The sequence below is a fragment of the Dipodomys merriami genome, unplaced genomic scaffold (assembly GCF_024711535.1).
Source record: "Dipodomys merriami isolate MVZ:Mamm:240054 unplaced genomic scaffold, mDipMer1.0.p SCAF_519, whole genome shotgun sequence".
NCBI classification, from domain to species: domain Eukaryota; kingdom Metazoa; phylum Chordata; class Mammalia; order Rodentia; family Heteromyidae; genus Dipodomys; species Dipodomys merriami.
The window spans coordinates 440,698-446,853 of NW_027206090.1; positions in this window are offsets into that span (position 1 = coordinate 440,698).

Here is a 6,156-nt window from a genome sequence, read left to right on the forward strand (position 1 = left end):
AAGGTGGCTCAGTGGTAGAGTGCTTGCCTTGCATGCATGAGGCCCTGGGTTTGATTCCTCAGCACCACATAAGCAAAAAGAAAAAAGCCGGAAGTGGAGCTGTGGCTCAAGTGGTAGAGCGCCTGCCTTGAGCTGAAGAGCTCAAGGGACAGCGCCCAGGCCCAGAGTTCAGGCCCCACGACTGGACCCCTCCCCCCAAAAAAAATCTAAATGACAAGATAGTTTTAACAGCAAGAACATGCTGTATAGAATTTGACAGGACTGGTGTGTGTTGTATGGGGAGTGGTTGGGATTTAATGTCAGGATGACCCATCCTAAACACTTAGATGTGCTGAGTAGGTGAATAAAATTCTAACTCTGCTCTCATGATGGTTCTTAGCTAGAGGGCTGGCAACACCAGGAGGTAGAGGTGCTAATTCCTGAGGCAAGGGTGAGGTAGTCCTGAGAATGACTGTCCTGTGATTCTAAGTGAATTGTTTCTATTAATTTGAGAGACATGGGTCTTGCTCTGACCTAGCCACTGAACACTGCAGTTTTGGGCTATGTGGCGTCTCTTCAGGTAACATGGCCTTGCTGTCAGTGTAGCCTGATTTCCAGTCTTAATGTTTTTGTCCTTGGGCTTGAACTCAGGGCCTGAATGCTATCCCTCAGCTTGTTTTGCTCAAGGCTAGTGCTCCAACACTTCAGCCACAGCTCTACTTTGAGCTTTTTTGTGTAGTTAACTAGAGATGAAGCTCACCAACTTTCTTGCCTGGGCTGGCTTCAAACTGCAATCCTCAGATCTTACCCTCCTGAGTAGCTAGGAAGACAGGCGTGAGCCACCAGTGCTGGCTACAGCTCCAGTAGTCTGAACCTGCTTTTACTTTTTTTTTTTTTTGGTCAGTTGTGGGGCCTGAACTCTGGGCCTGGGCGCTGTCCCTCAGCTCTTCAGCTCAAGGCGAGCGCTCTACCACTTGAGCCACAGCACCACTTCTGGCGTTTTCTGCTTATGTGGTGCTGAGGAATTGAAGCCAGGGCCTCCTCATGCATGCAAGGCAAACACCCTACCACTGAGCCACCTTCCCAGCCCCTGCTTTTACCTTTCATACTTACTATGCAAAACACTCAAGGATTTTCAGCAGTGTACGGACACAGGCCCAACCTTCCTGGCAAGGTAAAAATATAAGTGAAATATGTATTTTTACATGTAATCTAGCAAACATTCTTGGTTTTTTTTTTTTTTGGGGGGGGGGAGGTCCAGTCATGGGTCCTGAACTCTGGGCCTGGGCACTATCCCTCAGCTCTTCAGCTCAGGGCTACCACTCCACCACTTGAGCCACAGCGCCACTTTCGGCTTTCTTTTTGCTTATGGGATGCTGAGGAATCGAACCCAGGGCCTCAGGCATGCAAGGCAAGCGCTCTACCACTGAGCCACCTTCCCGGCCCCTAGCGAACATTCTTGAGCCAGGCTGCCCTCAACGTGACACACTTAAGAAGCTGGGGATGAGCAGTTGTGGCGAAGGCTTTCTCCCAACTTTTCTCAGCTTATCGATTTTCAAATTAAGAAAATTAAAAACAAGCCAGATGACAAGTGACTCACGCCTGTCATCCCTGCTACTCAGGAGGCTGAGGATCCCAGTTGGAAGCCGGCCCAGGCAGGTAAGACCTTGACACTCCTATCTCCAATAAACCCCCAGAAAATCGGGAAGTGGCGCTGTGGCTCAAGTAGTTAAGCACTAGCCTTGAGCAAAAGAGCTCAGAGACAGGGCCCAGGCCCAGAGTTCAAGCCCCATGACAACAAGAAAAAGGGAGGGGGGAGAGGACATACTAGCAACTGACTTCAGTGACTTCAGTTTACTCAATGAATGGAGAAATGGGGGGGAGGGCATACCAGCCAGGGACTTCAGTTTACTCAATGAATGGAGAAATAGGAGCTATATGCCCGGCATGCTCTACAGAAGAATCATGAAGAAAAGCAAGTTTATTTGAGCTAGCTCATAGAAGCAGCTGACTATAGCCAAGGTCACAAGGCAAACTCCTATTCTGATGACAAAACCATGGCAAACTCCCAAGCCAGGCTAAGTGCTGGTTACCAAGAATGACGGGGTCAGCCCCTGGGCTGAGGCAGGGAGCTCCCACGGGAGCTCACTTGGCCCCGTGGTCCCCTTCCAGTGCTGATGACACTCCATATTGCCCAGAGTAAACTCACTGGGAGCCATTTTATACTGTAGACCAAAGTAAACTGTCAAACTCAAACCTTTGCTGCAGAACAGCATTAGGAGTCTAAGCTTGGTCTCTACCAATTTTGGGGTGTATATATTCATTTGTATGCCACTGCTAGGGCGTGAACTCAAGGCCTAGCTATTGTCTCCTTAACTTTGTTATTCAGGTGTTCTACCACATTAGTCATGGCTCTACTGGCTTTTTGGTGGTTTACTGGAGATAAGAGTCTCAGGGAGGCTGGGAAGGTGGCTCAGTGGTAGAACACTTGCCATACATGCCTGAGGCCCTGGGTTCGATTCCTCAGCACCACATAAGCAAAAAGAAGAAAGCCGGAAGTGGCGCTGTGGCTCAAGTGGCAGAGCGCTAACCTAGAGCTGAGGGACAGCGCCCAGGCCCAGAGTTAGGCCCCAGGACCGGACCCCCCCCCCCAAAAAAAAAAAAAAAAGTCTCAGGGATTTTCCTGCTGGGCTGGCTTAAACTGGGATCCTCAGATCTCAACTTCCTGAGTAGTTAGGATGACAGTCATGAGCCACCAGTGACCAGCCTCAGTGAGATTCTTTTTTTTTGTTTGTTTTGGTCAGTGTGGGGCTTTAACTCGGCCTGGGCACTGTCCCTCAGCTCAAGGCTAGTGCTTTACCACTTGAGCCACAGCACCACTTCTGGCCTTTTCCGTTTATGTGATGCCGAGGAATGGAACCCAAGGCCTTATGCATGCAAGGCAAGCGCTCTATCACTGAGCCACCTTCCCAGCCCCTCAATGAGATTCTTACCACCAGTTAACTGAGCAAAAAGCCAGTAGAGCTGTGACTCAAATGGTACAGCACTAACCTTGACTGAAGAAAGCTAAGGGACAGTGCCAAGCCCTTTAGTTCAAACGCGCACACACACATATATACTATATATATATATATATATATATATATATATACACACACACACACACACACACACAAAATATATATGCAATTTATATACATGTCAAATGCAGCTTTAAATGTAACTTTTTTGTAGTGCTGGGAATTTAATCCACTGTTTATATTCTAGACTACAGGTACTAGTAGCCTACCAGTGCAAAAGTCATTTTTAATTAAAAAGACACATACAATATACATAAAAGCTATAGCCGGGCGCTGGTGGCTCACGCCTGTAATCCTAGCTACTCAGGAGGCTGTGATCTGAGGATCGCGGTTCAAAGCCAGCCCTGGCAGGAGAGACCGTTAGACTCCTATCTCCAGTAAAACACCAGAAAACCGGAAGTGGCGCTGTAGCTCAAGTGGTAGAGCGCTCACCTTGAGTTGAAGAGCTGAGGGTCAGCGCCCAGGCCCAGAGTTTAAGCCCCACGACCGACAAAAACAAACAAACAAAAAACAATATACATAAAAGCTAAAGGGGGGGGCTGGGAAGGTGGCTCAGTGGTAGAGCACTTGCCTTGCATGCTCGAGGCCCTGGGTTCAATTCCTCAGCACCACATAAGAAAAAAGCCGGAAGTGGCGCTGTGGCTCAAGTGGTAGAGCGCTGGCCTTGAGCTGTAGAGCTGAGGGACAGCGCCCAGGCCCAGAGTTCAGGCCCCAGGACCACAAACAAAACCAAACCACCAAGGCAGTAGGACAGTCTGTTTCATGAGGTGATACATGAAGTGTCCACTCAAGCACTACTGCCTCCACGCCTCTGAATTAAGCACCCCAGGATGAATGAACTTTGTGGGATGTCCTCAGCCAGTTTCTGCAACAATGCCCCCCTCGTCCTGGCTCTCCATTCTTCTTTGCCCCCGTTGCTGCCAGGCGATGCCACTGGCATGCAATGGGAGCTAGGAGCCTTGGGCTCCCACCTATGAGCCAGTGCCCAAGTGCACAGGCAGGAGGGACCTCTGCCTCATTATCTGCTCTTTGTTGTTGTTGGTCAAGGGGCTTGAACTCAGGGCCTGAGGACTGTTCTTGAGCTCTATTGCTCAAGGTTATCAACACTCCCACTTTTTTTTGTCAGTCATGGGGCTTGACCTCGGCCTGCGCACTGTCAGCTTTTCAACTTAAGGCCATTGCTCTTGAACTATAACATCACTTCCAGTTTTCTGTTAGTTAACGCAATAAGAGTCTCACAGACTTTCCTGCCTGAGCTGTCCTCTGCACTGCGATCCTCAGATCTCAGCCTCCTGAGTAGCTGGGAGGACAGGCTTGAGCCACAGCGCCACCTCTGGCTTTTTCTGCTTATGTGGTGCTGAGGAACCGAACCCAGCCTCATGCATGCAAGGCAAGCGCTCTACCACTGAGCCACCTTCCCAGCCCCTCCTGGACTTTCTTTCCTGGGCTGGCATTGAAATGCAATCCTTGGATCTCAACCTCTTGAATAGGATTATAGGTATGAGCCACTGGCACCCAGCTCCCAGGACGTTTTCCCCCTCAGTCCTGAGGCTTGAACTCCAGGCCTGAGCACTGTCTCTGAGCTTCTTTTACTCAAGGCCAATGCTCTATCCTTAGCCAGTTAATTTTGTTTGTGCAAACACCACTTCTGGCTTTTTCTGTGTATGTGGCACTGAGGAACCAAACCCAGGGCTTGATGCATGCAAGGCAAGTTCTCTGCCACTAAGCCATTCTTCTCAGCCATTCCTCATTTTCTATTCAAGGCTAGTGGCTCTAACACTTGGAGCCATAGCTCCACTTAGGTTTTTCTGGTGGTTGTAAGGTCCGCTCCTAGATGGCTAGCAGACTCCACCCTCCTCGCAGCAAAGTCTCCACCCAGTACCTGCGTTACCTAGGCAACTGGGACACCTGGAAGAGGTCACATCTGAATTTGATGTGGCCACACCTTTCTCCGCCCATACCCTAGATAAGGACTAGCCCTGGCCCAGACGCGCTCTCTCTCTTTTCTTTTCTTGCTCTCTGTTCTTTTCTAGCTCTTTTCTCTTTCCCAGCTCTCTCTCTTTTGCCAGACGCGTGGAGTGCCAACTTTGCCTGGTCCCAGCAAGTCACACTGAATAAACCTACCCCTTACCTGAATACCACGTGCGTGGCGCAGTTCTTACTCGGCTACCTCTTTTTAAAAACCTAACAGTGGTTAGCAGGAGATTGTCCTACAGACTTCCCTACCTAGGCTGGCTGTGAATTGTAACTCAGATCTCGGCCTCCAGAGTAGCTAGGATTATAGCCGTGAGCCACCAGCCAGCTTAAAATGTTCGTTTCTTCAATGCCTAAGGTTCCTGTCCACTGAATTCTTACATGTACAAAAGCTTTATCACACTGCTCACAAAAGATTTCTCCCACTGTGACTTTGCAAATGTCTTTGAACATGAACCAACAGAAAGCCTTTTCATGCATATTGCTTTCTGCTATAAGATTTCTGTTATTTTATATTTGTGCAAAAAAGAGCCATTACTATTTTCGCACATTCCTTAAGCAGAGCTCTGCATTGTTCAGTTTTTTTTCTTTTTTTTGTCAGTCATGGAGCTCGAACTCTGGGCTTGGGCACTGTCCTTGGGCTCTTCAGCTTAAGGCAAGCACTCTACCACTTGAGCCACAATGCCACTTCCAGTTTTCTAATGGTTTATTGGAGATAAGAGTCTCAAGGACTTTCAGACTTTCTTGCCCGGGCTGGCTTTGAACCGTGATCCTCAGATCTTGGCTTCCTGAGTAGCTAAGATGACATGAGCCACTGGCGCTCAACTGTTCAGTTTTGAACATCATCTAAATTAAAGGATTTCCACACTGCTGACATAGAAAGGGCTTCTTGCCAGTTAATTTTATGTCTGTGCAAGAAATAGGATCACTGAAAGTTTTCCCACGTTCCTTACATAGGACGGGTTCTTTCTATTTTAAGTGCATTCATGTTTTTTGTTGTTGTTGTTTTAGGACTTCAACTCTGGGCTTGGGTGCTGTCCCTGAAATCTTCAGTTCTACTGCTCTACCACTTTTGAGCCACAGTATCACTTCTAGTTTTCTGGGGGTTAATTGGACATAAGAG